We start from the raw sequence: 18,090 nt of genomic DNA, 5'->3' as shown, positions 1-18,090 counted from the left end.
GACATCTGATGTTGAACTGCAGGAGTTTATGAAGCTCTTCATTTATCTGACTGGCAGAGGCTTTCTTATACAGCTGGGGAATTGATCGTTGAAGTTGCCAACAGTGTTACACCAGAGATGTAAATGCTCATTAAAATCAGAGGCAGTTCAATAATCTACTACTCTCAATCAGGTTTAGATGAAATTTTCATTGTTTTTAACTTTGCCTGTGAGCCTGAGAAATCATGCTGATAATGGATTTTATTAATAAAGAATGCGACAGTCTCTACTAGAGGCTGAAGTGGTGAGAAAAAGCTCTTCAGACAGAATAATGCCACAGTTTCTTTACACTCTCCTTCTAGAGAAAGAAAGGGCTCATTATTACAGCGCATCTTCTCCCTTTGTGTTTTCTCCCCATAAAGGAGCCCTGTTACTCCTTAAGTAAAAAATGGGGGATATATATGTATCGATTAGAGACAGCCAACATGGCTTCACCAAGGGCAAATGATGCCTGACTAACCTAGTGGCCTTCTACAAGGGAGTGACTGCATCAGTGAACAAGGGAATCATAGAATCATAGAATCATAGAAAGTTTTGGGTTGGAAGGGACCCCTAGAGGTCATCTAGTCCAACCCCCCCGCAGCGAGCAGGGACACCACTAACTAGATCAGGTTGCTCAAAGCCCTGTCCAACTTGGTCTTGAATGTTTCCAGGGATGGGGCCTCCACTACCTCAAGAAGAAGAGCTATGGATGTCACAGAATCACACAGAATCACAGAATGGTAGGGGTTGGCAGGGACCTCTGTGGGTCATCTAGTCCAACTTGCCTGCCAAAGCAGGTTCACCTAGAGCACGCTGCACAGGACCGCGTCTAGGTGGGGTTTCAGTATCTCCAGAGAAGGAGACTCCACAGCCCCTCTGGGCAGCCTGTTCCGGTGCTCTGTCACCCTCAAAGTAAAGAAGTTCTTCCTCATGTTCAGATGGAACTTCCTATGCTTCAGTCTGTGCCCGTTGCCCCTTGTCCTGTCGCTGGGCACCACTGAAAAGAGTTTGGCCCCATCCTCTTGACACCCACCCTTAAGATATTTACAAGCATTTATGAGATCACCTCTCAGCCTTCTCTTCTTCAGGCTAAACAAGCCCAGCTCCTTCAAGCCTTTCCTTGTAGGAGAGATGCTCCAGTCCCCTCATCATCTTTGTAGCCCTCCTCCAGACTCTCTCCAGTAGTTCCTCATCTTGAACTGAGGAGTTCTGTAAGGCCTTTGATATGGTCCCTGACAACATTCTTGCTGTTAAATTGGAGAGATATGGGTTTGATGGATGGACTGTTAGGTAGATGAAGAATTGGCTGGATGGCCACATCCAAAGACTTACAGTCAATGCCTGTCAAGGCCACAGCAATGATCTGAGGGCTGGAACCCCTCTGCTGGGAGGAAGGCTGGGAGAGCTGGGGCTGTTCAGCCTGGAGAAGAGAAGGCTCTGGGGAGACCTTAGAGCAGCTTTTCAGTATTTAAAGGGGGCTTGTCAGAAAGATGGAGAGACACTTTTTACTTTTTACCTAGGCACCTAGTGACAGAATAAGGGGCAGTGGTAGATTTAGATTGGACATAAGGATGAATTTTTTTACAATGAGAGTGGTGAGACACTGGAACAGGTTTCCCAGAGAAGCTGTGCATGCCCCATCATTGGAGGTGTCCAAGGTCAGGCTGAATGGGGCCTTGAGCAACCCGATCGAGTGAAAGATCACCCCTGCCCATGGCAGGGCATTGGACTAGATGATCTTTAAAGGCCCCCTCCAACACAAAACATTCTATATCACATCATGTTTTGCCAAGATACAGAAAACTTGAAGATATGGTGATCAGGTTAAAAAACTTGAAACAGTGAACTGAAATAAAACTTCAAAGCATCCTGGGTATATCTGCATGGCATTACACATGAGCCAACTATGTTCACACAGCTCAGATACAGGCTAGTATAACGTACTTCTTGTGTACAGTTAATTGGATTACAGTTATTCTCTCATTGACTTCTAATCAGAAACTTTTCTGATCTCTTTTTGTGGAGGTCTTTTCCTCTTACTGCCCTTTTACAGTGCCTTTCATTATACTGTAGATTTCTGAGACTCACAAATAAATGACAGCTTTTTGCCCCCAGAAGCTTTACACCAATTAAACAGCAGAAATCCCATTCAGAGGTGAGGATCGATACTCATATTGGAGGAATTGATGTTTGCTTCTGAATTTTACAGTCAGCTTTTTTGCATTTTAACCCCTTCCATGACAAAAACAGTAACTAAAGTAAAATATTAAGCGATACATGTTCTCTCAGAAGCCTGGTGCAACTATTTCGCCCACGAACAGAGCTAGATTATCTCATTAATACTTTTAATAAACAGCAAACACAGCTCCTTGAAGCAATGAGATGCTTCTTTAAAGAAAGCAAGCCACACGGGTGAAGCAAGCACATTACTACCACTATTGCCTTAAAGCAGTCACGCTGACAGATGTAAAAGTAGCCAAACAAACCACGAGTAGAATTTCTAATTCATACTTGCTTTGGCTGACAGCTGTAACATCCCACTGTAGCAAAACTACACATTTGCAATTGGCAAAACTACTGATAATCAAATGAAAGAAGAAAACAGCACACGGCCTTCAACTGTGACAAGCGGGGGTATGCTCAGAATACAAGAGGCTATAAGTCTGTCATTACCGGAGCTCTTCTGTGTTATAGGTGTTTTCAGGTCAGCTCAGGTAAGACTGGATTCCTGCATTTTCGCTAATGAATAACTGATCAGAAACAGCCTATAAAAAGCACAGACCCAGTATGAATGCAAGCCTAACATCTGGAGATGAACTCTGAACGCTTCTGAATTCAGAAGGTTTAAACGAGGACTTTTAGTTCCGGACCACATCTAATACAAAGGCATTAGTGTTACAACCAAGAAACATGCAGCCAGGTTCCCTTAGCAATATATGCCAAACTTCCAGGTAATCTGGAACTATATTGAAAATAATATCTGGCAAAACTAACTTTACTGGCAAACCGACCCCTTTCATCCTTGCTGTGGAATGCATGGGTGTGAATGGGTCCCTGCTGTGGAATGCATGAGTTTTCCATGGGTGTGAATGAATGAAAGTAATGGGATTCTTTCCACGGGACATGGATATACTCCCTTAGCATGTAAACTTCATTTTTAGGGAGGTTAAACCTTTGCTTTTAGCAAAGGAGCCTAACTTCGCTGTGAATTTATTGCTATGTTCCTTCTCATTTTCATTTGTTATCAGTTTGCAAGCTGCCTTCTTCCTTCTCAATAACCAGAGCAGCTCTAGAAATTCTGTGGACGCATTGATTTAATTTGTTGCCTGACATTTTAATATCACATGTAGAGCATGGTACAGAGAATTAAATAAATAAATAAAATCTGTCAAGTAAAGCACACAAGCTGATGATTAGAAACAAGGCAGAAATCTCCATGCATTTGGCCAAACATGAAACTGGAATAAAAAGCTAAAAAGGAACCTGATATTTGCTTCCAACCATAGTCTGCATCCTCACAAAGCCATGGCGTCACCTGCCCTTAAAAAGATCAGACCACAAAGAGGCCACAACACAGCAGCATGGGAAGGTAAATTCCATCTCTGTCAGCCAGCCTGCCTGTTCCCCTTAAGTGGTGATGTTGAGGCTGCTCTTGTAAGGGTTTCTGTGCAAATGCAGACCCACACTAAGAGAATATCCTGAAAGCAAGGCAAACTTGCACAGTTTGGGAGAAAAGGGCCTCAGCAGACTTCCTACCATGTGAAGTGATCATATCAAGTTCTCAGTTCAGGTCTACCAATGTTGTCCATGAAGGATCTACCTTATGAATCCCAGGTGTCTCCAGATAAGAATTGAATCAGATCTTCATGCTTGAGGAAGTACCTTAGATCTGACATCGCAACGCTTTAATCAGCCTGAGTGAGCCATTAGCAATTGGCAAGGTCACCGGCAAATGAACCTATGTTGGCTCATTGCTCATCTCATGAAAATTGATAACATTCTCAGACATATTAAATTGTGTGTTCAGTAGGCTCTATATGTTTATGTGCTTTTATACGTTCATAGGGCACAAAAATACTTGCTTTGGAAGTAGATCAGCAGGGCTATCCAGCCTGGGTACAGTGTGCAAATCTAACTATTCTGCTCTGGTTCCTGACTTGTTTTTTTCAAATCTAATTTAGAAATTTTTGAACATTGCTCCATTGCTGTTTGTTGGTTTGTTTTTTTTCCCATTAGACTGCACATAAAGGAATATTTGATGCTTGAATCTAATCTGAAAACAACCTGTGATTAAAAAAAAAGATTAAAAAATCCAATCCCATTCAGAACACCAATCAATGTACTTAACAAAAAACTGTAAGCCAGTGTTCTCAGGAAGGTAAGAATATTACTGAACTGCTGGTTTAATCTCTAAAGTCATGGTGGACTGTTAAAGAACCTTTTTTACATATACCAATCTGAAAGAACCAATTCAGTCATCCTTGTGAACTCTGCTGAGATTTTGGAAATACAAAAGCAGGAAAAAGTAATAATTTGCTGCGAAAAACAAAACAGTGTCTATTATTCTATCTTGGTCTTAGTATTCCCAAAACTATGCTAAATATATTTATTTTTGTAGTACTTTTTAAGTGGTATGTTGTGCTAAGTGCTCAATGATTAAATATTAAATACACATTCACAAGGCTCAGGTTGAGCCTGTGTGAATGGAGGTGAAATTCAACTCTCTTCTGCCAGACAGGAGCTGCATTACAGCTTAACACCCAGGATCGCTAAATCCCTTTGCTTGGTAACAAGAACCATGTAACGTTGCACATACTCATTAAGAATGTAGCATGCCTGAATGTTCATTTAACAGTAATCTGAGAAACACGTTTTAAATGGTAAGGTGTGGTTAAATTCACATTTAACTGCTATTTTAATTATTTTGCATTTTATTAATTGCTCACAGATTGATTCAAATTTAATTATTACTATTTGGATGAACCTAATAATGAGTTTTTAATGCCTGCTTAATGGTTTTGCCTGATGACTGTGACCTGTTGGCCATTCTGAATGCTCCTGTTTTGAGTAAATTAGAACCAAGTGCATAATTTGTGAGGATAACCTTTGCATGGCTTTGTCTTCACATTGCAGATCTGTGTGTTCCCTCATCAGCATAGTCAGTTATTAAGTTTTTACAGCCAGGAAGCTATTCAAGCTGAAAGTATGGTCACCCTTTTGATGCTTGTACTGCCTGTTTGCCTTAGTTTTCTCGTTCACTGAGGAATTACTGTGATGCCCACTGAAATGAATATCAAGGCTGATCTGTCTCGGGATTCTCTTTCACAGTTCAAGAGAAGGTTGATAAAAGCAGGTCCTCAGGGAGTAAAATCACACTCCATGTAGTCCTTTTCAGCTTGTTGGAGTACAGACAGACCAGTCACTGCCTGCAATGATCAGAGCAGCTGGAAAGGTAGAGAAATACTCTCATCTGGTGGAAGCAGCACACAGGGAAATGTCAGGTATCTGTTTACAGCACTCTGACCAGACTGGAGGCTAGGCTGTTGAGTCATTATTTGTAAAAGCAGTAAATCCTGCCAGGTACTGTTTCCAAAGAATCATAAAATCACAGAATGGTTTGGGTTGGAAGGGGCCTTATAGCTCATCCAGTTCTAACCCCCTTGCCATGGGCAGGGACACCTTCCACTAGACCAGGTTACTCAAAGCCCCATCCAACCTGGCCTTGAACACTGCCAGGGAGTGGGCTACTTCTCTGCACAACCTGTGCCAGGGCCTCACCACCCTCATACTGAAGAATTTCTTTCTTACATCTAAATTTACACTCTTTTAGTTTAGTCATTTGCTTTGCAACATCTAAGTTTTTCTATGTAAGTCCATCTGAGATTGTTGGTGCTGAAACTCCAGAGAACCCAAATTATCAGGCAATCAGGAGGAAACTGGTTATGGCAATGGGCAAAGTAAAAACAGCTAGCACAAAGATCCTTTTCGGGCTGATTAATGACTTGTAGCAATTACTTCATACAAATGCTCATAGGATATTAGAAATGAGTATTTTGTAGTTCAGATTTCAGACAAGCAACCGCTGTATTCTACGGGCAGGAAATAAACCCTCAAGCTTGAGTTGAAAGTAAACTATATACTTGAATAAAAGATGTTATTCCTATTTTGCTTCAATAGAGTAGTACAGGCAAAGGGACTTTGCTGGATGATGCTGGACAAATAGCAGCATTGTTACTAGGTATAATTATTTCAACTAACTTTTGGGTCTGATCCTGACCTTAGACTGGGCAGAACCAGCACTTCCTGCATAAGTCCTCATGAAGGACTCCTAAATGAGGCTCTGTGTGTCTCCAAAGAGGGTCTGATTTGTCCGTTGCACTATTTTACATCAGTGTGGCACCAGGGTCTCTTCTGATGCTCTAGGGTGAGGGTGACAAGGAGAGGAATCGGCCCAGGAAACACTGCTAAAAGATATTCAAAACCTAACTTCTAACACCGGTTATTCCCAGTATTTACTGCTAAAGGAGAAAAATGCAACTAACTTTGTATACATGCTATGCAGCTTCTGCCAGCAACTCTGTGTCAAAGAAAGACCCTTTGTGTTTCTGCATTTTCAAGCTTTTCTTGCACTTTTTGTCCTCATTTGGACACTTCTGAGACACCCAAAGGAGTGTCTTGAGTGACTGAAGTCTCAGAAGTGCAGATATGAACCAGAAGCTGGCAATGACCCTGCAATGCCAGTACAGCCAGCTGACACTGAGGGATTCCATGGGGTTTTCTGAGCTGTTCTTTCATCACTGAAAAATTTTATGAATCTAGATTTCAGTTTTCCTGAAACTTCAATCAAAAGTTTAGTTTTATTTAATCTGATTCTTCAAAGCAAAACATTTCTTGCTATGTTCATCTTTCCCTGAACAAAGAAATGCTTCTAGAGCTCTAACAGAAAATCGAAATTGGAATCTGAGTACTGTGATCATTTAGGTAGCTTATTGCCACGTGGCTGACTAGTAGTGTCTTTTGTCTTTTGCAGCCAGAGTTTGACTTCAGAGATGGAATGCAAGGAGAGATGAGGCAAAAGGGAAGCAGAAGGAGGTATACAGAGAAAGGCAGGGAAAGGAGGGAGTCACAGCTGGGAGGAGCTTCGATAGCACTTGAAAGAGCACAGCTGTATCTTGCTATGTTCAATCTGGGATCATGTGTTTCATTTCTAATACAACCCCAAAGGTAATTACTCAACTTCTCTTTTATTGCAGTTCTCACAATCTCACATTATTTTACTGCTCTTTCTGATATTGACTGATACCAGACCCACAGAAGCAGCTGAAATATTCAGTCAATACTAACTCAGCTGTTACAACCTATGGCTTGTCTTGCTTAGAGGAGCTTAAAAAAAACACAAAACAGAACAGCTGCTCAAGAATGAACAGCACATCTGGATGGAAAATTTTCAGCATCATCTGGATGCTGAAAATTTAATAATACAAGGACAATATTAATTTATACCAGCTAAAGATGATATAACGGATATAGCTCCCATTTGCTTCATTGGGCTCTGAACAGCATAGCAGCACTGCCAAGCACAATCCTCTGAAAAGTACCTCGTTAGTTCTGTCAGCCTGCCACAGCTGCTACGGATCAAATCCTGGAAAGAAATGCCACTGAACAGAGGAGTTGCTGTTGTCTGCCAGTTAGGAAATTTACTCCAGACTGGACCAGAAACAATTAATAGACTATTCCCTATTCATAAGCAAAACCAAAAGAAAACCCTAGACTTCTAGCCTCATGCTATTGAACCTTTATCTTAATTTTTTAAAAAACTAAGTTAATTCATCCCTGATATAACTCCATTGAAATTACTGCTTCAACCCCAACCCTGATTCAGTCTTGAACCTGAAATCAAGAGAGATTTTTCAGGGAGAAATTTGGTTCTGCTGGGCTATCAAACGTTGCTGGTGCCAATTTAAAATAAAGGATTTACCAACTGCTGTAGCATCCACTGAACATGCTTAAATGAGATTTCTTGGTGAGGAAACTTATTCCAGAGTCTTCTAAGATTCACAAAACTGTTATTTTTTTAGCATCACTATAAAGAAACTTTCTTTTGAGAACAGAGATCAACTTCATTTGATTTTTTCCCCCTGCATATTGCAGCAAAAATAATAGGCAGTCACTTCATGAGTTATTTGTTTATCTTGGTGCTTTTGAAGCACGGATGTGATCAAGGACATTAACATGTTTTCTGACGCAGAAAAACATTAAATAACCAAAGACCTTTAGCAACGTCTAGCGCTATCAAGTAAGATGATACAATATTGCTCATTTAACCTGATTTTTTTCACTTGGCTTTCCATGAGATAGCACCTGAATTCTGCTAAAATCACAGACGACTTCTAGATTTGTACAGCTTCAAGGGCTGAAGTTGATTCACATGCTATAGTAGGGCTCTGCTTCCACTCTCACACCCAGAAAGCGGGGACAGTTGTCAGACATACCTGGCATCTAGAGGCTGCCATTGTTACATACATTGTCAGACCTTCAAAAGACAAATGTGCCCAGGACTACAACTACTTCAGCAAACCTGGCTACTTCACTTGTGTCTAAATGGGAAAGACAAACCTTTGAAAATTTAATCACATAACTGTCAATTCATGGTCATTAATGTGTTTTATGTTGTCAATTTACCAGGCAGTTGAGAACTCCGAACACCAGAATTTCGTGGTAACAAAACCATTGTAGTCCTGCAGACTGATAAATTGTTATTCTAGGAAGGTCCAAACAATAACACCATGTAATCAGGATTCTGAAGTCCAAATAAGCCATGATTTATTGTGTAATCAGACACTATTTTACCTCATAAGGTCCCCAAACTCTCTACTACTTTACATCACTGACCTTGTAATTAAGTGGTCTGCAGCTAACAGAAAGTAAAAGGACTTAATAACCTTGCAATTTAAGTCTGCTATAGAACAATCACATTGCACCTGGCTTGACTAGCCACTTCTTTATATAAGCCAGGAAAAGGACTTGCTAATTCAGAGCTAGCTTTACCAATGGTTCAGAGCTTCTCTGTACCTGCTGGTGTACTGAGTCTGTCGGGAGTCAGTCTGCCACGCCCAAGTGCTCAGAAAGTGCGAACTGCAAGACTCTCCTCTCTCGATTTGATGTCATTTTACATATATGCTGTATCAAACTCCCTATGTAAGACCAAGCTAAAGTCCACTCTCCGGGGTAACAGCAGTTGACAAGTTCTAGCCTCCAATAACATGGATGTTAAGTTTTGCTTTTGGAAGGCATAATACACATTGTCTGTCATCAACACTGGGGGTCTAGCAGTTCAAGTGGAGAATTTAACTTTTTCTTGGGACTCCGGCATGCATTTTTTTTTCTAAGTTAGGCACCCATCTCACGCTACAGACAGGAGGCAGAAACGCAAAATGTAAATGCCTTTAAGCAGCTCTCTACAAGATAATCTCTGTTCTTAAATCTACAGGAGGTCTTTACCCAGGAGCCTTAGACAATTTTTTCTCTGTTGAAAAACCTGATAGACCCTGAACCTGGGGTGATGTGAGGGATGTACAGAACTCTTTATTCTGCAGAATTCTCTAAACATCTCATGATTAGCTAGATCAGAGTTACTCCTATCCATCAGAGAGGTGACAAAGGCATACATAACTAAGGCCAGGGCAGTGTGCTGGGTTGAAGTCTCCAGATTCTTTTCACAGCACCGTGTTAAAGAGCAGCTGAACCATTACTGATAGACACAAACTTCAGCTGGAGATGTGAAAGACTTAATATAACCCAGTTCCAGCTCAACTATGTAACACACTCACAGATGTGGGTATCATTAACTTAGATCAATGCAGCAGTGTTTTTCAGTTCCCCATTGCAGGCTGTATTGACCAATGCTATGCACCTTCAAGTAAACTGCTACAAGCCTTATTTCTTCTTATGCAAGTATGTTTTCATACGACTACTTTGCTCAGTACCTGGCCCCATACAGTGATTCTAATGAAGATGGAGTTACTGTTTTTCAATAAAAGCACAAGCAGTTGTAAAAGGTCAATAAGATTTACTTTGGTGTCGGCTTAGAGATCATTTGTTACTCAAATGACAAAATGACTATATGTTTATATATGGTTAGTGATCAATGGCACTACCTGTTTATCAGGCAATCCTTGGCATTTCCATAATTTCTCCATGCAATAAGACTTGAACTTTGCTTACTCAACATGAGCAGCAGAGGCTCAGAAATAATCACAGATTATTGCTGAGATCTTCCAGAAAGTATTTTAAAAACAGTCTATCATCTTGTTCTTGATGAGCTATTTCAAACGTCAAAATGTTGGGTCACAGTTTTGAATAATAGCTACAAAAATGTAATGTTATGAAAGTTTTAACTCCGCATCTTCCATGATGGCCTCTGAATCAGTCCTGGAAATGCAGGACTAAAACAGACCTCTAAGAGTATTTTTCTACTTTTCTTAATTGGTTTTTTTATAGTTACTAAACCTATAAGCATTTTCTAGGTGACCTGCAGATCATCACAGAGCAAATTTAACAAAAGGATTGCTTTTATTAATAGCCTTTTATTCATCCCTTTGAAGTCATTCCACACCCTGCATTGTTTCATACCACAAGTTGAAAATCACTGATGCATTACAGCAATCTCTACAGTCAAGGATATGAAGACCATCACCAGCCATTCCAGGAGTGTATTCTAGAATTCTGTCATACCATTTAGGTGCCAATGTAGAACATCTGAAATCTTATAGCAGCTATAGACAAAGAAAGAAAGAAATCTGGAGGAGAAAACTGTTTATTAAAGTCATCAGTGGTTTGTAAAAAGAATCCTGTGAAATTGCTCATTTAACAGGATGTTATATATATATGTTATGGCCAAGAAAAGTGTTGATATCACAAACAGTCACACCAAAGCTTCACTGGAGTACAATCAGACACAATTTTTCTATTTACCATTTGCACACCAGGCCCACTGGGCTTGGTGAATTCTACTTGCTTCCTAAAAAAAACCCCCAACTATTACCAATGCTTTTGATGTCTTTTGTCATCATCTGAGACTTTCAAAGCCCGTCACAAGCATCAAAAGTCACTGTATTGTATCACTATCACTTCTTTGTGGACAGGGAATAGGGTCTACTTAATTTCAGTTACCATCTATGAAAAGTCTAACTCTGATTTTAACTACAGTTGGATTTCTGCGTTAAAGCACCACTAAGAATCACAGAGCAATTCAACGGGAGAGACAGAAACAGAATACAGCTGTCCCAATTCCCAGACTCCATTCTAACCAAATGACCATGTGGCCTCCCAGCTTCGTGCTTATGAAAATACACCAGCTATTCCAGTGTGCATCTGCAAACCATTCTCTAACTGCTTTTAAATGTATCTTCATATTCAGGTTCAGAGGAAAAGGCCCACAGCGAAGGGAGTGACAGAAGAGTTGAGAAACATACAGACTTGATGCCTCACAGTCTTCTGAGCAGAAGCAGGTATCAAATGACTCACTGAACTTCTACTCCAGTGCTACATGTTCATTCACTGAGCTTCCCTTTGGGATGCACAGAGTGTGCCAGCTGGGAAGATGTGAAGAGGAAGCCACAATAGTATCACAGAAGCCACTTCTAAAAGCCAACACTACTCCTGGTCTCAGCATATAGCTCACCAGTCATGTACGTGCCTTTATTGTCCCATAAAGCATGACGTCCAATATCTGGCCTATAGAACAGCTTTAATTATAATCTGCCCCCAAATGGCAGCTGAATACCCACTGATTCTCACTTCATGATGTTCGCTTGTAAACAAACCCATTAAGCACCAGTGGGGAAGTTTATTGTTATTACAATGACTATGAAAGTTATAAAGATGCAAATTACATAAAGGTCTTTGTCATTATATAGCTAGTAGTATAATATGAAAATCATCTTACTTGAACAACACTAAGTCTTTCTGTCATGCATCAAGCTTCACCTAAATGATTATGAATGATGGGCAGGGGAATAGTTCTAAACTGAGTAGTCTATGAACCTCCCTCATATTAACCAGGTGATTCACTCAACCCTCCAAAGAAAGGACTTGCTGACCTATTGTGCTCTATGCAATGTGCACATCTCAGCACTCTATTAGATGTCTAGCGGCTTCTGTGGTCAGCCAAGTACAAGCTTGTAGCATTCACCCAGTTGATTTCTAGCCACTAATCCACACCTCTGATACAGTGAAGGCTTGGATTTTAAGTAACAGCTTCCAGTTTCACTGGTGCCATTAATGATGGGTGCAAGTGATAGAAATAAAAAGCCCCTAACTATCCTCTTTGCCACATCCTTTGCTGACACAGTGGGACTAATGGACAGTACCAGAAACTGTAAACTGTGTCACTGCTATTTGCTAAGACCTTCCTATAAATCGTCCATGTCAGAACTGGAGAGCAAAAACTCCAGTTGTCTTCATCCTAATGGTAATGCCAAGTGACCAGCTTTCTTATAAGACTGTCCTTACAAGGGGGGAGAAATCCTTGCCAGGATACAATGACTGTCTTCTTCCTTCCAAGTCCTTTCGAAACACTGCAGCAAAGCTTACAAATCAACTGTAACCTAGTCCTGATTAGCTTGATGATGATCTACAGCTACCAAAACTCTTAAAATATCATATTCATGCCCAACACAAGTGACATGATTATTCCATCCTCTCACTTGCTCAATCATCTCATAGACCTACAGGTGTATGTACATATGTATTGTAGTATGTAGGTGTATGTATATAACATATGTAGGTACATATGTAAGTGTACGTATACACACCTACACTTCATTCTAACAGTGGAATGGCAGTTTCAGTTTTACTTCTGTATAGTACTTACCATAACAGCATTCTGATCTTCACTGTTGCTGTGCTACAGGACTCTTAAAAACCAGTAGCCTAAAAGATAAAATGACTAATCTTACTGCAGGAAGAATAACACATGGTGAGCAAATTTAAGCCCCCAAAAAATGAGCTGATCAAATAACTTAGGAACTACTAAGAACAATAATGCCACTAGAAAAAAAGTCAAGAACAGTTCATTAGTAAAATATACACACATGATGCATATGCATACTCACAGACAGAGGGGAAGGGAGCAATACTTGAACTAACTGTTACCTCTTTAAACTGATCAGCTGATATGACTGGTACCTGAAATTACCTTTGTTAGCAACACTAGGTCCCTGTCCAAAATTCCTCTCTACATCTGATTCCAGGTTGGACCTCCATTAAGAATAGCTGCTCTTGGGTGTTGTGTATAGGTACACACCAATGCAGCTGCCTTGCTGATGTGGTCCTGCCACTGGCCCCATTTCCCTTTCTTATCAGGCCAACACAGACAACTTGAAGGCAAATCACATTTGCACTGCATCCTTAATGCGAGGCTTGAGGTCACTTTGCTAAATAATTTATACAAGTGAACAGTGGTTTTTACAGCAACTGAAAGCAACAATAAGAAATAAAATTCTTTCATTTTAAAAGCTGCTATAGAAATGTCTGAATTTCAAGAGGAAGGTGTTCTACAGTCAGCCACAAGGGCTAGTTCTGGAAATTTTCATTCTGCTTTTACTCCTTCTTACTTGTGCTCCCACTGTGGTCTCTGATCTCTAACCTTTGGGCATGCATTTTGTATATCAAGCCTTCAGGAGCCTCTGAGCCTTGTATCTTTGACATCCGAACAAGCAGGGACTGGCAGGTGGTATTTTCAAATACACTTTATGCTGATTGCTCCCAGTGAACTTGACAGGAGAACTAGCTGCAAGCTGAGGACTGGTGACTTTAAAATCCAAACTAGCATTTTCAAACAATTTGCACCAAACACTAAATCTCTTATCAACTCTTCTCTCGCTCACAAATTTGCTCCCTTTCATATCCAGTTATGCCTTCTCTATCATAATTAGGATGTGTTAGCAGGAAGTGTAAAGGAACAGCACAGAGGAAACAAATTAGCATGTTACTCCTTTAATTGCTATGGGAACTAGTGACCTCCTATTTACAAAGCTCCAACTAACTTTGCAAGTTACTTTACAGTGTGAAACAGACTTACTTCTTAAAAGGAAGCTGGATGTCCACCATTTCTATCATACCAAAGCAAATTTCCCTGAATCTCTTCTTGCTACATCATGAAACTCGCCCCAGCTTAAAAGCAGTATTTTGGCAAGGTATATTGAGCTGTAACTTTGCTTTGTCCAGTGACTAATTCCCTGTTGGAAATGAACAAGAATCTCTTGAGTGCTGTCATCAGCAGCTGTGAAAAAACAACAGGCTGGGCAGCTGGGGGTTTTTTGGTGCCTGGAGGCACAGGGTCTTGTTTGTTTCATTAAGTGACATTATTTGTTTGAAACATCCTGGACTGTGCCTAAAACAAGCAACAGGGCACAGTGAAACTCTTTATGAAAATGGCCGCTTTCTTCCCAAATCACAGGTTCTCTTGACTAGAAAACTATAGAAATGACCTGCATAAACACTGCAGAGTTAATTACAAAAAAAAGAAACACTACAGTGAATCATTGAGATCTTTAATTCCAAACTGCCACTATCCCAGAAGGAACAAACTGTGAGTTAGACTGACTCTTAAGTATACAATTAAGCCTGTCAAGTTCTGACTCCATAATACACTATTTAATATTGAAAAGTCTGTCAGTAAACCAATATGTGGGATTAATGTCATAATGCTTTGGTTTTGCTTCCTCATGAAAATATAAAACAATTTAGCTGATACAAGCAACATGTTATTTATACTCCTTTTGGCAACAGTTTTAATGCTATGTGGGATATTCCCCCTTCCCTCTAATGTAATAGCCTTTCCTGGCCTTTATGGATTTAAACTGGTGAGGGAAGCTGTGTGTGTTCTGTGTGGAATTTACTCAGTAACTCTATTAAGAGCTTCCCTGCATGGAAAGTAATTTTCTCATCTCATTCAGTACTCATCCTATTCATTATTTAAAACAGACAACCTGATGTCTCCCTATATTAAGGTTCCTCAAAGGATTTTCTATTAGTTTCAAGGAATTCAAAACATTAACACGTCTATGTTTGCAAAACTTATATAAAAGTCTGGGGCTTACAGTTAGAGCAGGTTTGGTTTGCCATTTCTGGAATTTCTGAGAAGGAGTGCATCAAGTGAAAGTTACAGAGCCTTCAAAAGAGGCATATTACTTTTGTTCCTCACCATTTTTAGGTCACACTTCAAGTAACCTTCAGCACTAACCAGCAGAGCTTCTAATGGTTTCACCAGATTCTCTAGCCACATTCATTCACCTGGCTTTGACTAGCAGCAACCCCCCAAAGGCCTCGGAGCTCCTATCAGAAACAAGTATTTCCCACCACAGGTGACTGCACTAAGCAACAGCAGAAGCACCACAGCTGGGGCTCAGTGCTGTAACAAACAGAGAACATGGTAGAGGAGTTGCCTTAATTTCCTACCTAGATTTTATATTGCCAACTACTGAAAATGAATGGAAAAAATGTTATTATTCCTCAATGTTTTTGTTTTTTGATGAATCACAACAAAGCCAACTGGGCTGTGACATGCTGTGCTGCTGACTATTGTGAAGCTCCTCTAGTTGGGTATGTCTGCCACAAAGGGGCTCACTTACACTAATGCTGGCTATGACTACAGTGGGCTGCATTTCTGCAACTTAGTTCACGTCATTAAATCCACTGAATACTATCTAAGCCCATTTACTTAGCAAACGAATTTTGAGGACTAGGTGGATACAACTTGTTTGGAACCCTGCCTCCAGTAATTATTAATATTTAATACAAGATTTGTAGGTTAGTTGTAATACCTTTTATTGTAGTGACTTCTATCGCTGAGAAAAGCTGACAATTTGGGGGGATTATAAGTCCTTTTTAGTCCTAAGAAGAAAGACAAACTTTCAGACACAAATGCCTTTCCTCAGCTCTAAGAAAGGTCTGTATCCCTAAAAGCTTGCTTGCCTTGTAAAACTATACTATTCATCTAACAATACGGACCATATAAAGATCGTCGTGGTTGTACCCACTCTGGCATTCTGATGTTACTAAAATCAAGATGAAGACAAGCAGGAATTATACCTCTCACAAAAATACAGTATGTCCTCCTGCAGGGCAAACTATTTACATACTCTGATGCATGAGAAGCTGCATTTTAGGAAGGATCACACAAGAAGAGAGAGTTGTCCACCTATTACTGATACCCATCTCTGTCACAGAATCACAAAATCACACTGTCATTTTCTCCATGATTAGTTCAATTCAAGGAACAAACAAAGGAGTGATATAAATAAGCTGTGCTTTTAGATTTTCCAGAGAAAACAAAAGAGCTGATTTGCCTTTCATGTCTGTGAGTAAACATTCCTAATTTACAACACTGTTAACCAAAAGAGGTTCAGATAGAACAACTTAGATTTGCAGTCACTGCAAGAAACACAATTCAGTAAGTAACAAAGAGGATAAAATTGTTTAAAGAGATGAGAGGCTACAAACTGGAGTCCTAGTGACAGTGTACACTTAATAATATTAATGGGATACTTTAAGTAGCCAGTGGAGATACTGCTCTCAGCCTTGCACACAGAAGTAATGTCATGTAGGCAACCTTTTAAATGAGAAGGATGTGTCTTGTAATGTACTACCAAAAAGCCAAGCTGTTTTAATAAAGGAATGCTAAGTGAATGGAACAAATGAATGGATTCTGGTCTCACTTCCGGACTCTGCCACTACTGCTTTGTGAGTTAGGGACAACCACTTAAACATTCAGCACCTCTCAGTGAAACTGGTAACAAGTGCAGTGGCAGGCGGCACATTAATTTCACACAAGAATTTTTTTTTATCTTATAGTTCAAGAAAACAAGAGCAGTTTCCATAACAACTTCTACATTTCAGGATTCTTAGAGGGATGACTATACTAAAGAAGACCAATGTACTTCAGTTACCCATCTCTGACAGTGACCAGAGCAAGGTGTCCCAGTGAAGATACAAAAATGCAAAAATCTTCCAAGGAGACCTTTCTGCCTAACACTAGGCTGTCACAGTTGACTGATTGCACAAAACATGAGTGTTTATAATCTTTAAAAAAGAGATCAGACTTGGGTTAGCAGCAGATTTTCTCATTATTCACCTTCAAGATCTTTTTAGGGATCAAGAATTATGTGCCCAGTGACAGACCTAAAGCTAAGGCCCAACTGTCACAAACATGGACATTGAGCTGGGCAAGTACTCTGCACAATTAGAGGACCCAAGCTCCTGCACACACGTGGTGTGCAAGCTGAGCCAGCAATCCAGGCAACAAGCAGGCTGAAGAGAGGAGGAATGCAAACATCATTCCTCAGAGCTCACACGTAAGTGTCTGACTCTGGGTTTGAAGGAGTTGTCTGTCTCTCAGTTTCTCCATTTAGAAGCCCTTTCAGATGCTGGTGTGCCCTTGAGAAAGTTTAAAAGAAAAATAAGGAACTTCATCAACAGAGTTGGTAAAGAAGCTCAAGGGACTTGAAGCACCTGTGATAAAAGGCAGTGGTTGGACGAAGGGGTTGAGGATCACAGTGGTGCTGAAATGCTGTATTTAGGTGTGAAATGTGACAGCTGGGCATCTGTGCAATTCTAGAACCAACCACATACATACAGGTATATTGGGGGCCAAACCCTGTGCTGACACAAGCTCTGGGCAAGTCCAGGGTGTCAGTGGGTTTGTGACGGCCAGAAAAGTACAGCTTGGAAGATGGCTCTGGAGTTTGAGAAAAGAAACTCTCTCTCCTACACATGAATTCAGCTCACAGTGTCATGAGTAATTGTGCAGTGAGTGGGAAGAAAGGACATTAACGCTTACAAAATAAAGCTCCAGAAATCTTTTAAACAGAAAAATCACCTGTGAGGAAAATGAACAGAAATATGTGGCTGAAAAAAGAAAAAGATAATTCTAAAAAGAAAGATAGCATATTAAAAAGAGACAGTTTTCCAGCTGTGAAACAGGAAAAGCACATTGCTCATAAAACAAAAGACCCTTTGAGGTGCTTAAATTTAACTTTCTTCCTTTAAACAAAGAATTAAAGCTCT

General features: G+C 40.2%; 1 long non-coding RNA gene across 1 annotated transcript in view; it reads right to left on the bottom strand.

Moving 5' to 3' along the window:
* LOC142362753 (uncharacterized) overlaps nt 1-18,090 on the bottom strand; it is a 61,830-nt gene that overhangs the window by 22,012 nt on the left and 21,728 nt on the right. Inside the window, exon 2 of the long non-coding RNA XR_012765265.1 lies at nt 12,896-12,954. This is a non-coding gene — a long non-coding RNA (uncharacterized LOC142362753). The remainder of the gene's footprint in view (nt 1-12,895; nt 12,955-18,090) is intronic.

Source organism: Opisthocomus hoazin, chromosome 11 (assembly GCF_030867145.1).
Source record: "Opisthocomus hoazin isolate bOpiHoa1 chromosome 11, bOpiHoa1.hap1, whole genome shotgun sequence".
Classification (NCBI taxonomy): Eukaryota; Metazoa; Chordata; class Aves; order Opisthocomiformes; family Opisthocomidae; genus Opisthocomus; species Opisthocomus hoazin.
Note: the sequence above shows the minus strand (reverse complement) of the source record. Positions and strands in the feature narration are given on the sequence as shown.